We start from the raw sequence: 19,203 nt of genomic DNA, 5'->3' as shown, positions 1-19,203 counted from the left end.
GCAGTTTCTTCCTTGGATGGTGGAGCAGCGAGAGAGCGAAGCCTCCTTCTCTTCTCTTCCCCCGGTCCTTGCAAAAATTTTCTGCTTGAAACCGATCCCTGGTACAAAAAGGTTGGGGACCACTGATTTACCTTATAAGTGGTAATAATATTAATAAAAAAAAGTTCTGAGCTACCCTTATTTTGCTTCAAAGTTTTTATTTAGAAATTTAATTTTTTTTCCTGAAATTTCCCTCTTAAAATGAAGATGCGTGTTATACGCCTGTGCATGTTATACGCCGATAAATACGGTAAATAAAAATTTGAAAGACCTTCTGATAAGAGAAAAAGACAAAATGAAAACAAATCAAATTCTGGGCTGCTACTCAGAGGGCACGTTGTTATGAGGAAGATGCCTCTGATGTGTAGTATCAGTGGCATCTTCCAGGCTCCTGAGGTTATTCCCAGACCCTGGACAGCATAACCTTAGAGGCCCTGGATTGGTCGGTGTATACCAGGTTAGTCAATAATAAGGCTCCCCTTATCCAAGATCTCATTGAGGAGGAACAAGTTGACCTGACATGCATTACTGACTGACTCTAGAAGGAAGTGGGATTTTCCTCTTGGAGATGTGCTTAGTGAGATTTAGAGTTTGGCACTAGCCAAGACACCAGAGTAGGGTAAGTCGTGTGGCAGAGCACCTCATATCTCTGTAGCATGAGATAGAAACAAGGATTCCCCCCCGGCCCCACTCATTTAATCTTTATATTTCCATAAATCAGGAAACTGGGGAAAAATTGCATTTAGCTAGTTGGACTGATAAAAGGACAAGGAGAAATATAATCAAATAATTAAGAATCTAATGGCTGCTAATTGTCTATGGAGATTCTCAGTCACTGAGGTCATGGTTTTCCCATGGTGTACACATTAAGGAAGACAGAAACCTTAACACTGAAGTTTATAGAAAACCCACACACAGAGATCAATATTTACATTTTGATTCTTGCCACCCACTGGAGTACAAAATAGGAGTTATCAGAACCCTACTCCACTGAGCTGAAGGTCTGCCTGGTAACAAAGATGGGAAAGAACTAAAACACATCATGGAAGCCCTCATAATGTGTGCATATCCCAAGTGGATTTTCATCAAATCCCCCAAAACACCCAAAAGGAACTCCTCCATAACAGACAAAGAAGAGAACAATAAATGAAGCAATGCTGTCATTCTATACTTTGCAGGAATATTTAAAAATCTCAGGAGGATCTTCAGCCAACACAACATAGGTACACACTTTAAATCCAAGAATACACTAAAGCAGAAGCTTCTTCACCCCAAGGATAAAACACCCAGATACAAACTGAGCAATGTGGTATATGCAGTACAATGCAGTGAGAACGTGCAGATCTGTACATTGGGGAACCAAAACAACCATAAACGCATGGCACAACATAGGAGAACAAACCCATCAGGACAAGATTCAGAAGTCCATCTGCATTTAAAAGACAAAGGCCACTCTTTTGAAAACAGCAAAGTCCACATTTTGGACAGAGGACTGCTGGTTTAAAAGAGAGGTCAAAGAGGCCATCTATGTCAAAATTGAACAGCATTTTTTCAATAGAGGGGGAGGGGTACAACATCATCTATCTCCAGTCTACAGCACAGTCCTTTCATCAGTTCCAAGAAACCTCCACACCCATTTGCACTACTCAAGTGATCCTGAGCACATAGATAAACCTCTAAGTGGACTCAATGGCTTTCTAAAAGAATGTAAATGACCAGTGTCTGCAAGGAGTTAAATCCTTCCATTCCCCACCAGAGCTGATGAGAAGCAAAACATTTTCAAAACAAAAACAAAAAAAGTCCAGTTGCCTCGTGTACCTTTGGGACAAATGTTGCTATATTTTTGTCATAGACACTTCATAGTTCATATGTACTGGTATTTTAATAAAATTAATCTTACTTTACAAGAACTATATAACTTGTAATTGACCCTTAAGGGATGATATTCCCAATATCATCCAATAGCTGATGGAAACTATTACATAATAATGGAAATTCTAAAATTCTTTGTTGTTGCTAGTATTCTTGGTTTGTTTTTTAAAGAAATGTAAAGCAAAGCACTGACCTGTACTACCAACTTAATTTTGCAGAATGCATGTAAATGCTGCTACTGGATCCTAAATAATTCTTGGGAAGCAACTATAGCAGGCAGCTGCAGCTCACTATTTCCAGTTTAAGTGCACCTAAGAGTCTTTCCCACTTCTGAATTAAAATGTTGTCCACTCATTTTTTTTAGGACAAAACTACTGCAGTGTTAAATTTGCTTCTTGATTCCTATCCTAATAGATTGGTGAATAGCAATGTCCTAATCATTCATCTGCAGGCAGTTAAGCAAAGTGTTTGTTTCATTCCATTAGATTTACTTCCCTTTTTCTTATAGACATCACTAGCCAATAAGTCATATATCTCAACAGAAATGTGAAAATGAGGCAGGATTTGCATGTTTTAAAATTAAGCACGGGGAAGAGTATAAGATAACCTGAGGAATTGGTTCACAAAGAAAAACAGAAAACATTTGAAAAAATACATATACACAATACATATTTACATAAACCAACTTGATTTGAATGAACCAACTTAGAAGACTTAATTAGGGCTGGATTATACCTGAAGTTCTGTGGGAGAGCAACATCTCTCCAAAATGTTCTGGTTCATCTCTATCCACTTCATCACTAACCTATTACCACACTCTTTGCAATCTTCTGGTGCATTCAAGGTAGCGGATGAAGTTACAAATGATAAATGGCAAGTGCTTACTGAACCAGGTTAAGAATAGGAGATACTGAAGACAACACTGACTTATTATTGGTACATGCTGGATCGAAATGGAACACACCTTGCCATAGCAAGGTGCTGGACATCTTGCTGCAGGGACAACTCGCCATGGAAACAACTCTCTGTGAGCCTAAGGCCTTCTACATTGGTTCCAAAGCTGTCTCTGCTTGCCCCTCTCCCTGCCCAGGAGTTGTCAGGATCCAGCATAGTGTGTTAAAGGAGAGGGCCTTCTCCCAAGCTCAGGCACAATCAGCAGCTTGACAACTTGGATGCAAATAGAAGTCCTTAGGCTCAGAATAGTGTATGTCTCTGGGTATATGCAGTACAACGAGCCTGCCTTTTGCATTGGTGGGGAGCACTAGAAAGTGAGCCAAGGACGAGGAGGAGGATGAGCTGGTGGGAATTTTGGTCTCCCTTAAGCCAAGCCAGCTTTGGAAACGGAAGATCCCGGGCTTGTGGCAAGTTGTCTCCGTGGTGAACTGATCAGAGAGACGTGTCTCATGGTGAGATGGTAGCAGTAAGGTGGCTACAATGAGTTATCCTAGACCTTGCTGGATAGCCTAACTTCCAAATAGCCACCAGGCCCAGAATCTGCTGTTAGATGTGCAGCCTGTGCAAGGAGGTAGGGAACCAAGAAGTAAAGGTAGTATCCCACTCTTTTATGTTTTAAAATATCTATATATTCCATATATATTCATGTATAAACCCATCTGTAAATAAGCTGACCCTTGAATTTTTAAAGAAATACCCATAAAAAGTGCACCACTTATGAATAAGCCAATTGTGAAAACTAAAACATGTGAAAAGCTCAAAGGTTAGTTAATTCATAGGTGGCGCAGTTGCTATGTGGCTATGTGTTCATATCTATGTCTAGTGATTTTCTTGGGTAATATACCATTCACTGTTGGGATCTCCTATTAATGATGAATGACTCACAGTAATTTTCTAGATTTGGAAAATAAAATGATTGTGTGTATCTTCTCCAAGATTGTGGTGTTTCTTGGGAAAATTTACATTACAAATCTATATATGTTCATGTATTTCTGATCTTCAATGTTGTGTTTTTCCATTTGCATATATGTATACAGTATATTGGAAAGCATAGGGCTGTCAGCATATGCTCCACTCTAGATCAAGTGAAGGACAAAGAGAGAAAGAGAAAAGGGAACTGGAGTTAGAATAGAATAATTAACAATATTCTTAGCTTCTTTATGATGTGTCTCCCATAAATATGTATTGAGGGTATTCTTTCTAAATAATGTTTTTCTCTGCAGCTATCAGATCAACATAGCCCATTTTCAAATTTGACTTTCCTTTGCCAGTGTCTCCCACAACCAAATCAGGCTACAATTCTGCACAAGGTCATCCTGACAGAATCTCAAATCTCTTTACATAATGTTTTAGAGAAACAATCTATTTGGAAAAAATAAAAAGCTTAATTAATTAATTAATTAATTCAATCCATCAACCAATTAATAGATTAATCAATCTGGCAGCTGATTCACTAAGCTACAAAAAATACTGAAAAATCTTCCAGCTGAAGTTGCAGAATTATCAGACATAAGGAGCAGGTCTCTGCACTCCCAAGCTGAGTTCCTCCGGTTGGAGGGTTCCAAAAGGATCTAAAGCCACCCTGTAGGGGTGATGAAGAAAAGAGGGGTGCCCTGCACTTTGGAGAGAGCAGCAGCTCTCCTGCTGGTCTCAGGGCTTCTTCCCTCTCCCTCAACAATGAGAAGAGGCAGCCATCATGGCTGCCATGAAGCTGGGACAGGCGAGGCAATAAAGAACTGTGCAGGAGTGGGGCAGATGAACAGTGATTGGAGCTGGATGAGAAGATTCCATTTAGACTGTAACTTTAAAGAAAAAAAGAAAGAAGAAAATCCAGGAAAAAAGACTCTTAGAACTATTTGTAAAGCGGCAAACAACCGTATAGAGAAAAATCCTAGACCCGAAAGAAAGGAACTAAGGGGAGAAAAGATAAAGACCTTTTAAAACATAAAAAATTGGACTTTTAAACTTGGCAGGCGTTGCTTTGGTAAGGCATTATAAAATGCTGGACTATCTATTTGAATCTACTTGAATAGCTGACTTTGCTTCCATAAACTGAATTAAATTTGGATCAATTAAATCTATAAGAGTGAAACAACACTAAGCTGAGGGTGCCATCTATTGGTGAATGGAATATACTAGACCCCTTACAAGTTTAGAAAAAAATTTGATGAGAGAAAGTGTTAGGGATACACCCTAGCAGAATTTGCACGGCAGTCAGGCAGTCAGGCAAATATGTGAGATAAACGTTTTTGTAGCTTACACTCAGTAAAACAGATACACTGTGCTAGTTAAATAGTTTATTCCAGTAAGAGTTTTATCATAGTCAAACAGTCCATATATCATTCACTAGTTCAGTCCGTTCGGGGATTATTCAGTTGCAAAGTCCAGTGTCGAAAAAGAGGTTAGTAAACTTACAAATATCAGTCCAGTAATATATATCCTCGCAGTAGAGATATAAAGAAGTCAAACCTCCTTTCTTCCTTCGACGTTCAAAAACTCAGCAGCAGGGAACACGCAGTTAGCAAACCATCAATCCAGCATAGTCAGCAATCAAGGAGGTTCTCTTGCTCCCTCTTATGCCGGTTTTACAACCGCACCCAAAATTACATGCTTTGCAGTTTAAAGTGACACACACTTAAACTTACTATCATAGTTTATATATATTATTTTACCCAAACTACGTTAGGTAACCTTGTTATTCCTAACAGAAATAAACAACATTCATCTGGAGAACTGTGGTGACACTTAATTAGTTACTTTATGATTACTTGTGATTTGATTATGAGAATAAGGAAAACTTTTATGAAGCAAAGTTATTTTTGATTTGCGGAAGCTTCCTGGACTACTTAAATGGAATTTATTAATAATCCTGAGAGTAAAGAACTATGATTATTGAACTTTCTGAGGAGTAATGTTGGACTGGAATATATTGTTTTTGGACTTGAGTAAGAGCGGAACTTATTAAATTAAGAAGATGCTCCATCGGGGAAAGGAATGAGATTTCAAGAGAAATGGCATTGATGTTTCAAAGCATTAGGGGTACTACAGAAAAGACTCACACAGAGATAAAGTACCTAATGCAAGGTATATGGGAAAATAGAAAATATGCTACATCTGATAATGAATAAAGATCAAAGAGTCCAAGAAAGAGAGGAGACAGCAGAAAGAATGGAAGAAAAGACAGAACAGACAAACCAGCAAACAAAGCAAGAAGCTGAGAAGGAGAAGACAATAAAAAGAATAATGATTGATGAAATAAACCAAGGGGAAAGCACTTTAAGAGTTTTAAAAATGGAATCAGATAACTTGGAAGATACTTTTGAAAGAGAGATAGGGGTTTGGGTGGATACTCTGGAGACCTGGTAACTTAGGAGGATAGAGATGGGAGAAATATTCAGCCTGAATGATGAAGATAAATATGTTGATAGAGATAAAGATCCAAGAGAGGGTGGGAGGCAAACCAAAAAATGAATAAGAATTAAAATATTAAAGCAACCAAGAAATGGTGGATAGAAAGAATGTATGTGTGTGTGTGTGTGTGTGTGTGTGTGTGTGTGTTCTTTTTTCCTGATATAATGATGGCCTCATTAGAAATTTGAATAGAGGTAGAAATAAGAATACATATATGAAGCAATAGTTAGATGGAAAGATTGGAAGTTCAAAGAGGGTATTAGGTATGTTTAAATAATAGGAAGACTGGTACTTGAATGGTGTATTGTGACTTTGAACAACCAAATAATGAAGTGCTATGCCTTATATAAACATGAGTATTAATATTAAGATTAGCAATGGTAACCTGATTAGAAGTTAGAATAGAGGTAGAAATAAGAAATAGGGGGAATATTAGCAGATATAATTTTTATATAATAGAATATAAGTAATAATTTGATGGAAAAGATCAGAGGTTAAAAGATGGCATTACCATATATACCTATAATATCATTGGAATTAAAATGGAATATTGAATAACTACTTTAAAAAACATGTATATTAATACTAGGATTATATGTTTGATTAATATTACTATTATGATTATGATTATTGATGTTTTATCAAAATGAATTATACCCAGTGGCCACACTGTTCATGTATTGATATTGATGTATACTTAAAAATAAAAATCTAATAAAACTTAGAAAGAAAGAAATACTGAAAACAATATGCTGTATATAATTTAAAATCAAACACAGTTGTAGGGAACTACAGCTCAAATATAGAGTAGCACAGGGTAAGAACAGTGATAGAGAAGGCATGTCCCCTGGATCCCATAAAGTGACATGTTTAATAAATAGAACCATGACTACGCCAATGCTCTCCTAATTAATTAATTAATCTCCTAACTAAATAATTATAAACATATTGTCTCACAAAGGTCCAGGTTCTGTGCCTCATAGGATTGCATAGGTTACCATCAGCACTCTGAGCAACATCCCAAGACCCACAAGGTAACCAGGCAGAAAATTGACAGAACAGAACCATGAACACCAATTGGCAACAAGAAAACACTATGAAATCTCCTTAGCCTTATAACACACTGAAAATTTAATCAGCTTCAGTGAGGAAAGTAAATATTTTATACTAAGCAAGATAAAAAACACAAGAGAATTCTTAGTAACATGACATTGATAAATAAGCCATTAACAGAAACACTGAGATAAACCTCATTTACAAACTATTAAAAAAAGAAACAACCAAAAATCAAAACAGAAGTAAACATGTCATTCTTTATTACAGACCTATTAACCAATACCCCAGATAAACAAGAACCAGCACCAAATAAACAAAAACAATAAAAAAAGAAACTCCAAAAGCAATTAAGGAACAAACAATATCCAACTGAGGCTGGTAAGACAAGCTACTACATATAAACTGCATTCCCCCAAGGACTTAAAATGGTACCAGCCTGATAATGAATTCCTCTGTGAAGACAAGTAAACTCAGAGAACACTGAAAACCCAAGAGTAATTGTATGGTAAACTAAACTTACAAGTAAAATAAATGTAGTGAGAATATTTAGTTTAATATGTCTGGAAAATCTAGAAGAGTTAAGGTCAGTAATTAATGAACATTTAATAAATGTAGCTACAGAACATATATTAACAATACAGAAGAAATACACTAAAGAGTTTTAATCATATAGACAGACTGAATGAAGATTGAATTGCAAAACAAATATATGAAAAAACAGTGCATGGGTCAAGAATTAGGGGAAGATCAAAAATATTGTGCTTGGATGGAGTTAACATTTTCAAATGTAGAGAAGTAGGAAGAAAACATTCAGTAATTGCAATATATGAAGCAGTGTTGCACTTATTGAAATATATATTGTTGGAATATCATCAAATTTAAGAAAACAATAAGCAATGCTGAGAAAAGTTTGTTTGAAAAGGTATTGTTTAAAGCATCTAGATTGCTTGATTATTCTGTTATATTTTACTACATTCCTGGATGTTCTAGGGTTAAAGACAATGAATCATTGCCAAAAAAGTTCTTAGGAATTTTAAACTTAAATCTATGCTAAAATGATAATGGTAAGAAAATCAGAACAACTTTATTTAATGAGCTTTTAAACCAATTGTTTAATTATTATCTTAGCAGGGTAACCTGGATCAGCTAAGAACACTGATATTCAGGATTGTCTGATTCAATTTGAGGATTGAATCCATAGTTTTGCATGCAATTCAGTCTGCAAAAGTGTTTGTTTAATCTAAGTCAGGCCCTAGAGTTGGGAAAAAAACCAGCACACTAAAAGATGCTTATCGGTCTTTACCAAGAGCAGCTGTGGGACACTCTGATCACTGCATGATTCACCTTGTACCTGCTTACAGACAAAGACTTAAAACCATGAAACCAACAATTAAATCAGTGAGGACGTGGACTGAGGAAGCAAAGCTAAAATACAGGCTTGCCTTGATTGCACTGATTGAAATGTTTTTGAAGATACCTCTGCAGAATTAGATGAACTCACAAATGCTATAACATCATATGTTAGCTTCTGTGAAGACCTATGTGTACTGACCAGGAACCTGTGAATATACAGTAACAATAAACCTTGGTTCACAGCTAAACTCAACCAGATATGTTGCTCCAAAGAGGAAGCCTACATTAAAGGTGATAGAATGCTGTGCAATCAGGCTAGAAACATATTAACAAGGGAGATCAGAGCAGCAAAAAGAAGCTACTCTGAAAAGTTAAAGAATCACTTCTCAATAAATGGACTAGCAAACATGTGAAAAACTCTTAAAAATATCACCGGCTATGACAAACCTCCTTCCCAGGCTGAAGGAAATCAACAACTAGCAGATGACCTGAATGTGTTTTACTGCAGGTTTGAAAGGAAACTACAGCCACCTATCTCCATAACCCCCATTTCAGACACACCAACAACAGCCAAGCCTCCCACAACTGACCCCAACCCATTGGGTTCAGAACCCCTGGTGATCATAGAAAAAGAAGTGCAAGATCTACTTCACAGACAAAAGCCAGGAGAAAAGCATCATGGATCCGCAGTTAGATCCCCTGCAATTTGCATACCGAGCAAATAGATCGACAGATGATGCTGTTAATATGGCTCTGCACTACATCTATAACATCTTGAATCTCCATGTAGACTTTAGTTCAGCATTCAATAACATCATTCCAGATATTCTTCTAACTAAACTAAACCAGCTAGCGGTACCTGAACACACTTGTAAGTGGATCATAAGCTTCCTAATAGACAGGAAGCAGCAGTGAAGCTAGGCAGAATCAGCTCTGATACCTGTATAATTAGCACAGTCCCTCCCCCAAAAGCTGTGTGCTCTCTCCACTTCTCTTCTTCCTATATAACAATGACTGCATCTCAAAATCTCTCTCTGTTAAAATATTGCAAATTGCAGATGATACAACAATGACTGGCCTCATTTGAGACAATGATGAATCCGCATACAGACAGGAGGTTGAACAACTTGGTTTGTGGTGCAACCGGAACACTCTGGAACTAACACACTCAAAACCGTAGAAATTGTGGTGCTGCCACCTCTTACATTACTATATAACACAGTATCAACAGTAGAGACCTTCACATTTCTAGGTTCTATCATATCTCAAGACCTAACATCAAAAACATCATCAAGAAAGCACAACAAATAATGTTCTTTCTGCGCCAACTCAGAAAGCTCAAACTGCCCAAGGAGCTGCTGATACAGTTCTACAGAGGAATTATTGAGTCTGTCATCTGCACCTCTATAACTGTCTGGTTTGGCTCTGCAACCCAACAGGACAGACACAGACTTCAACGGATAATTAGGACTGCAGAAAAAACAATTACTACCAACCTGCCTTCCATTGAGGTCTGTATACTGCATGAGTCAAAAAGAGGGCTGTGAAAATATTTACAGACCTCTCACATCCTGGATATAAACTGTTTCAATTCCTACTTTTAAAACAATGCTATGGGCGTGATAGCACTCAGCCTCTTGCAGCACTCTGCCAGCCAAAATGGGGCATGGGGGTTAATTACAAAATGTGGGCTTTGCTTTGTGACATCCAGATCCAGTGAGCAAGGGGTATGAACTGCACAAAAAATACATTTTTGTTTGGTTATGAAGAAATATCCACAAAGTCAGATGTACACTAAATGTAGATTTTAGCTACACATCTCCCCAGCAAACACCAAATTTTGAAGGATTCGTTTTAGGATGAGTAACCACAGTTTGCATATTGGAGATTCCTAAACAAATGCCGGGAAACTGTATTTTAAAGAACATTTGAGGGAGGGGTACAGAATAGCCCTTCTCTGCCTGAGGCTGTAGAGACCCAGCACCAATCAAAACACTTTTTCTGAAGCAACTGATCAACACTGACAGGTTAAGCCACTAGTATATGAAAATAAGAGCTCTCCCTTCTAGTATTGATGATGTTACCTAGTTTGGTAATGAAATCTCTGCAAGAACACTTTTTGGTTAGAGGGACTCAGGGGTGGGATTCTACCGGTTCGGATCAGTTCTATAGAACCGGTTGTTATGATTCTGCGCAGTTCTGAGAACCGGCAAATTGCACACTGGCTGGCCCCACTCCTCTCTGCCCACCCGTCCTCTCCCTGACCAGTCAATCCTTATCACACATGTGCAATATGGCTGCCTGCAGCCTGCTTTTGCCCACCCGCCATGCCAGCCATTGCTCCCTACCTTCGCGATTTATGAGTGAGGCTATGCAAGCAAGTCCCAATCGCCTACCTGTTGCCGCTAGTCACCCACACTTGCCTTCACTGGAGAACACATGAAGCAGCTCCGTGTCAGCTCTGGTTGGGTCAACGGCTGCTTCTCTCCTCTGCTAGCTAGGAGAGTGAGAGAGTCTTTCTTGGCACAGCGAAATTTAGCTTATTTCTGTGCAAGAAAGACTCTCTCGCTCTCCCAGCAAAAGCAGCAGGAGAACGTGTGGAGAGGCTTATGTTGGTTCTGGCAGGGTCAGCAGCTGCTTCTCTCCCTGCTGGTCTAGCTGGGAGAGTGAGAGTCTCTTTCCTGGCACGGCAAAATTTAGCTTTGGGTCCTGCAAGTCCCCATCAGGAAACGGCTCTGGGTGGCAGAAAAGCAGCCAGGTTCAATTCTGTTCCTCCCTGCCCCTCTGAGCCATTTCCCGAAGGGAGGGTACTTGCAGAACCCAAAGCAACAACTCCTGGTTGCTAAAGTACATTTTACTGTGCTGCACAAGATAGTTTCCCAGGGCCCCGAGGGCCGTCCTCCCAGAGCGCCACCGCCACCACTCTGAAGCTCCCCTTTGGGATGGATCAGTAAGTTCTTGCTTTGTTCCCCAGGAAGGCCTCCGTCATGGAGGGCTGTGTCTTTGGGCCAGGCGCTTTCTGTTGGGCTTACTGCCTCGCATGGGGTGGCGGGAGGAGGAAGTGTGTGGTGGGGAAGGCTGTCTGCAATTCTTGCAGCCAAAGCCTGGAATCTTGAGATGTCTGCAAACTTGCATTTGTATGAGGTCGGAGCCCCATGGCTGCGCTGGCTGGGAGGACGCTTGCCCCATGTGACACTGTTCACCTGACTGGCCAGTATGTCAGAAGAGAAGGAGGAAGAAAAACTTGGCAAGTTATCTCCTCCTTCTCAGATATTCACACAGAGCATGGACACATTAGGCTGGGACCTTCTGTGCATGGGTGAGTTCCTCCGGTGCCATGCATACACAATGTGTGCACGGTACGCTCTGTGCGTATGTCGGAGAAGGAGAAGAAGAGTTGCCAAACTTTTCTTCTTCCCTTTGCAGTATGAAGGCAGCCACCACAGCCTGTCCATTTAAGGTACCACAATGTGGGGGTGGGGGTGAGGAGAGAGCATAAAGGGACAGCCAGGCCACAGGAGCTGCCTTCTGAACAGCTCCACCGTGAAGGGAAGGGAGGAAGAAAAGTTTAGCAACTCTTCTCCCCCTTCTCGGGTACAGCGTGCACACACGGCACTGGGAGGTTCTTCTGCAAGGAGACGGCACGTGAGCAAGTCCCTCTAGTGCCATGTGTGCATGCTCTGTGTGTGTATGCCCAAGGAGGAGGAGAACAGTTGCCGAACTTTTCTTCCTCCCTTCGCAGCACGAAGGCAGCCGCTGAAGCATATCCCTTTAAGGTACTTCAACGTGGGGGTGGGGTAAGGGGGGGCCATAAAGGGACAGCCAAGCCACAGGAACTGTCTTCTGAGCACCTCTGCTGCGAAGGGAAGGAATAAAAGTTTGGCAACTCTTCTCGAGTAGAGCATGCACATATGACGCCAAGAGGATCTTCTGCAAGGAGTCGGCATGTGGGCGACTCCCACCAGCACCATGAGATGTGTGAGTGTTTGTTCTGTGTGTATGAGGCCGAGAAGGAGGAGGGAAGCAGCCAGATTGAATGCTGTTAGTGCAGCTGCAGAGAAGCAGGAAGCAACTGCCAGCAGTGCCCTCATGTGAAGATGTTAGGATCAGGGAGGCTTGACCCCCTCAGGAGCCGTGAAGCGCTTGCCACTCCTCTGACATCCACCAAGTCTCCTCCCAATGCAATTCTCTTCCTCCTCACCAGAAGCATCATTTTTGGGGAGACTGCGGGATTGCCCCACTCCCTGCCTGCCATCTGGTCTTTAGTACTGGTTCCCACCACCCAGCACCAGTTCAGATGTTCCTACCCCCCAGGGACAGGGAGAGGGAGAGGGAGGGAGGGAGGGAGGGAGGGAAAGACAGAGAGAGAAGAAAGAGAGAGAGAGGTGGAGAGATGAGAGAGAGAAAGAGATGAAAAACAGAGAGATGAGAAAGAGGGAGAGAGAGAAAGAAAAAGATATGAGAAAGAGAGAAAGAAAAAGAGAGTGATGAGAAAGAGAGATGAGAAAGAGAAAGGGAGAAAGAAAAAAGAGAGATGAGAGAAAAAGATGAGGGGGATGGAGAAAGAAAGACACACACACACACACACACACAAAAATCTGTTTAAAAGAAAATAGAAAAATGGCTCTTTGAGTGTTTAATGTTGGAGACCCCGGGTTAGGCAAACACCATGGTCATTAAGTGAACCTTGTGGTCATTAAGCGAACACTGGTTGTTAAAAAAAAGTCCCTTTTCCGCAATGGGCATTTTTAAGCGGAAACCAGAAGGAATTGTTAGAAACTGGCAAAAAACATATAAAACCTCAGTCACATGACTGTGTGGGATGTTGTAACTGGTCATAAGAGTGTGTGTGTGTGCATGGCTGTCATAACTCCAAAACAGGTCAAGTAGCTCTGGGGAGGTCAGTCATAAATTAGAACACTTGCTAAGCACCTGGCCATTAAGTGAGGACCACTTATATTTGGTTTGCCAGTCACATGACCACCTAGCCATACCCACTCCAGTCACATTGCCACCTAGCCATGCCCAGCTAGTCACATGACCACCAAGCCACACCCACAAATTAGGCCACACACAGAGAACTGGTTGTTAAGAAATTTGAATCCCGGGACTTCTGGTTTGCAAGGCTTCGGCGGCGGCAGGAATCTGCGATCGTGCGCGGTTTCTGCTACGCTCGCTGCTGGAGTGCCCCCGATCCAGCCAGATTTGGGGGCTAATAGTTACTCTGTAGAGGTAACTGAAGACAGGGGGGATCCAGCAGGGGTCCGGGGGAATCGCAACCCCCCTCCTCAGCTGGCTTAACTCCCTTTTCCGAAGGTGGTGGAGCGGCGGTCAGCAATGGCCGCCACAAAGAAGCTTTCATCTGGATAACAATGTGCAGGAGGAAGCTGAGAAAGTGAAAGTTCTGGCTGACCGGGATAATAAGTAGCATTTAAATACCCTGGAATTTTAATTTCGTCAAAGATACATCATTCCCAAAGAAGATTGGGAAAAGCAGCGGATGAAAGTTAAAAGGGAAAGTTTGTTTTTTCTCACTCTCCTTCCTTACAGTGATAGCAGATGGAAATTGGAAAAACCCGTTCTGGCACCAGCAGGTAATTAAATTTGAAAGTTAAAGCCAAGGGGACATTAAAGATTTCTGAACATTGGGGAAAAAATTTTTTTTTGCTATAAGTGGGAAGGGAGAGGAAAAGAATTAATATTAAGATTTTGCTGGAGGAGGCTGCTTGGAACTTATAAGACTAGAGTTAAATTGTAACAAGACTTCTAAAAGATACATTTTGGAACTTTGCAATTGAACTGTACCCCAGGAAGAGAAAGTATAAAAAGAAGAAAGTGCTAAATGAAACAGTTTGTATGTATTTGGATTGCTTGGTGACTTTGGAACCTTTGGAAATTATTATTTGAAAGACTAAAAACTTTTGGGTTGTTTAAAAAACTTTTTCACAATGGCATTACTTGTTGATGAACTGAAAATGGAATTTAAAAAGCTAAAAGAAGAGGAACAAGAAGGGAAGGGCTCTTCTGGATCTGTTTTTCATTTTTTAGAAATGGTGATTTCTACCTATCAGCAATTACAAGAACAAGAAGGTTGGGATGAAGAAGAAGAAGCCATCTTTAATGAACAAACAACTTTAGTTGGGGAAGAAAAGGGAAAGAGGGGAAAGAGAATTGAGAATTTAAGACTTAAAAAAACAACCAAAAAAGGGAAAAATAAGGTGAAAAATCGATACAATGTCAGAAAGCAACAGAAAAGAGGAATACAGAAGAGGGTGGAGATTAAGAGGGTGGAGATCAAGAGATGGGGGGGGTAGAAAGGCTAAATTGGAGAAGAAAGGAGGGGAAAAATGGAAGAGAAGTTACAAAGGTTTGAAACAAGATGTAAAGAAACAGGATTTATTCAGAGATAATGAGTAAAAATATAATTAAAAAGAGATTCTGCAAAAGTACATAAGACTGTATTGTTGTATTTGTATTTGAAATAATGTTAGAAAACTGGAACATTATATGATTATAAAATGGGATAAAATATTAAAAGGAATGTGTAAAATGCTTAAGATTTAATGATAGAGTTTAATTTGTTATGGATTATTGTCTTAATTATATTATAAACTTATTATTTTCCTACTTTAAAATATATTACATAGCTTATATAGTACATAGTACTAAGCAGAATCAGAATGAAAATTATATATTATTTTAAGTGTTAAATTTAGGGGAAAGATATAAAGGCGTCATACTTCAATCAGTGATTACAGGAGAAATTTTGTGTTAATGAGAAAAGATAATAGATAATTGAAATAGAACAGACAAATGATACAAGCATAATGATTTAAATTGAGATGAAATAAATAAGATAGAATTAAGAGAGTGAAAAGAGGGGAGAAGCTATATAGAAAATGTAGAATGGTAAATAAGATATGAAATGGTATATAAATTGAGCATGAATTTGATTTATGTCTGTACAAAACGATGTAACCCGGGACTGAGCCGCTTTCCAAAAAGAAGCTTTATGTTTTCATGTTTTGTGTTTTGTTTGTGTATGTTTGTTTATTGAAAATTAATAAAAAATTTATTTAAAAAAAGAAATTTGAATCCCACCCCTGGAGGGACTCAGAGCCTGTCTTATATGAGCTGGCCCCCAGTGGATTTCATTCTAAATTTTGATACAATATCTTTAAATAAGGAATGTAGAATTATAATGGCTGAGTATTTGATCCTTCATACATCAAAAAAACAAAGCTAAGGGATGAACAAATAAAAACAGATTTGAAAAAAGAAAAGACTCAGGAAAGAAGAAGAGTGAAAGTTTAGGAAAGAAAGAAAAAGAAGGAAACCTGAAAAAGAATGACTTCCAATTTTCTTTATTACAGATATAAGTTTTTTAAAAAATCAAACTTTTACCTAATGTTAACATTTGTCTACATTATTTCCATAATCCTATATCTAATCATCACAGCTCAGGTCAACTTTTAATTTCAGTTTCTCACAAAAAGTCCAGTAATGGTTCATATCACTTTAATCACCATTTGTTAAGGAAACCACAACCAATTTATTTAATTGCACCAAACTCTAAATAAAACAAGAATGGAAAATCCTAAGCTCTTGTGTAGACCATGCTTTTCAACTTTGACAATGTTATGGTGCATGGACTTTAATTACCAGAATTCCCCAGGCAAAATTCCACTCCAGGGGAGGGATACTGCAAAATCCCCATTTCCAACCCACTCCAGGGGAAGGATATTACAAAATCCCCATTCCCTCCCCACCCCACTAACCTGCTTTCCAGCTCCGTTCTCCTGGGCAGGGCAACAAAAGAAGACACAGCTGATTGCCGGGAGGCTGATAGACCGAAGGCAGTGAATATTGGGTGCCCCAGCCTCACAGCTGATCGGCACTGCTGATCCATTTGCAGCCTCACAGCTGATGGCGGCAGATGAGCCGGGAGGTGCTGGGATTCCTGGGAGGGGTGGGGCAGGGCCAGCCAATGGTGGGATTTGCTGATTCGCCGAACTGTGCAGAAAATTAACATCCGGTTCTCCCAAACCAGTGTGAACTGGCTGAAGCCCACATCTGATCACATGACTCTGGACACTGCAACCATCATAAATATGAGTCAATTGCCAAACATCATGTGACCATTTTGATCATGTGACCATGGGGATTCTGCAATGGTTATAAGTGTGAAAAATAGTCATATTTTTTTCAGTGATGTTGTAACTTTGAACAGTCAATAAATGAACTGTTGTATATTGAGGACTACCTGTACTTTGCAGACAGAAATCTAATCATCCATTCTATCTCAGGTGAATGGCACTTTGACATTAGTTATGTAGGTCCAGTGCTGAAATAAAAGTTTTTCCTGAATCTATAATACAGTCCTAATTAAGCAGCATATATGTGATTTCTTGTTTCTAAAACTATTAGAGAGTTTCTATCAGAATGCAATGCGCTACTTAATTTCTGTATTTTCCTATTAATCACTATCACATGTGAACTAACATTTTCTTGCATCCTTTTTATCAAAATTAAAGAGATTCAACATATAGTTCACTTTGAATTCAAATAGCATAGTGAGTTGAAACTTTGGATACCATGCTGCATGCATGCAAACTGTTATAATTGCTGTCATGTAAATTTTATTTAATGTCTTCTCTGAAGCAGGGCTATTTATGGTTTCAACTTTCTTTCCTGTGTTAATAGTTCTATTAATTCTAAATGCTCTTACGTTCAGGATCACTTCAGCTTTTGTTGCCCTCTCATTGCTGTGCTGTGTTGTGCAGAATCGATCCTCTAGAGGCAGGCTTGTCACTCTATGTAAAGTAGAAGGAGAAGGGAAAAGGAAAGGTAATTAGAGAGGGGAGGAAAGGACATGAGAAAAATGGAAGGTTATATTATAGAGAAGGCAAAGAGAAACTCAGTTGCAGCTAAATACTTTGGTTCTTTGAAGTCCAAACATTCTGTTTCCTGGGCATATGTAATGACTTAACAATATACTAAGAACTATGATACGTCATCGGTGACACCATTTGCCCTAACAAAGAGATGGGTAACTATTTTTTTTAATTTGGCATTTTTCCTAAATAAGTTTGTTTTCTTTGAGAATTCCAAAGGACATGCACTACAATTTAATTGGATCAGCAGAACCAATTATTTTTTCTCGCTGTGGGAAGAGGGGCAGGACAAAAATTGACAGAGAAACCTCATATTTTGGTCTTTAATTAAAAAACCTTTAAAATAAGAATCATAATCTTGAAGTCCAACCTTTCTGTCACTAAATTTTACTTGTATAACTCTGAGGTATTTTGGAAAGCTGGAGACTATATTTGCCAATCCCACCTCATAAAATGTACTTCTATTTAGGCATATTGAACTCAGTAAGAAATAATCTTGAATTTGTATATGTCAAATAAGTGGATTGAGTCATTGAGGCTTGTTTTTGCAGGGAGAGGAGCTTTAAGTCAAACTTGATTCCTGATGGCTGCCTGGACAAATTCCTATAGCTTTTGTTAATTAAGATTTTGTTTTCATACTGATAACTTAATCTCTTTCATTGAAAACATTTCCATGAATAATATTGATTCATAACATAAAAAATGTTGATGTTGGCTCATTAGATATGGTTTCCAGACACATTATGATTCAAGTCTATGAAATCATGGCTTCTTTAACAATGGTTTATTGAATACAAACATTATGTTTAGCTTATACATGTAATTCATAAACTATAATTTATAAATCAGAATAGTAGGTTCACATAACATACTAGGCCAAAGCTAAAATGTAGTTAATGTGTGGATCAAGCCTACTGCTTTTTAAATAAATCATCTATTGGCAAGTTGCAAATACATTATTTAAAAATAGAATTCCAGGTTAACAGAGATTCAGAAGAAAATGGATGTTCAATGCAGACATCAACACATTTAATTATTTATAAAATTTATTGGCTGCCCATCTTGCCACAGGGTACTTCTGAGTGGCTTACCTACCATCTTAAAAAGGTAAAAACTATACAAAATCTAAAAGACATAAAATATATTTTAAAGAATCAATTACTGAACCCCAATTAAAAGAATGCGGGGAAGGAGGGAGTAGTCTATCAATCACCCCTTATGTGCAACCCCTCCATTGAAGTCCCAAGCTAACTTGCAGAGCCAGGTCTTTAAGCTCTTGTGGAAGGTCAGGAGGGTTGAAGCCGACCTCACTCAGGAGCAAGATGTTCCAAAGGGCAGGTGCAATGGCAGAGAAGGCTTTTTCTCCTAGACCCTGCCAGCTGGAATACCCTGGCTGATGGAGTCCGCAGCATGCCTCCTCTGCTGGTATGGGTGGGGCAAGCCAATCCCAGTGGGATAAGTTGGTTCCTCAAGTAGCCTGAATCCATGCCATGAAGGGCTTTAAAGGTGATTACCAACAGAAGCAAACTGACAGCCAATGAAGGTCAGGGAGCAGTAGTGTAACATGGGCCATCTTTGGACTCCAAGAAGTGTCCACGCCACTACACTTGCACTAGCTATAGCT

The 19,203-nt window shown here is 39.3% G+C and overlaps 1 protein-coding gene across 2 annotated transcripts in view; it reads right to left on the bottom strand.

The window, feature by feature from the left end:
• MARCHF10 (membrane associated ring-CH-type finger 10) overlaps positions 1-19,203 on the bottom strand; it is a 110,001-nt gene that overhangs the window by 88,497 nt on the left and 2,301 nt on the right. For both annotated transcript variants that reach the window (XM_087946991.1, XM_087946992.1), the window contains exon 2: positions 17,414-17,498. The gene's annotated coding sequence lies outside the window, so the exon portion shown is untranslated. The remainder of the gene's footprint in view (positions 1-17,413; positions 17,499-19,203) is intronic.

Source organism: Notechis scutatus, chromosome Z (genome assembly GCF_049901735.1).
Source record: "Notechis scutatus isolate UNSWTSFEM ecotype Mainland chromosome Z, rNotScu1.2, whole genome shotgun sequence".
In the NCBI taxonomy this organism is placed as follows: Eukaryota; Metazoa; Chordata; class Lepidosauria; order Squamata; family Elapidae; genus Notechis; species Notechis scutatus.
The sequence above is the reverse complement of the archived record's forward strand: the minus strand, read 5'-3'. Positions and strand labels throughout refer to the sequence as shown.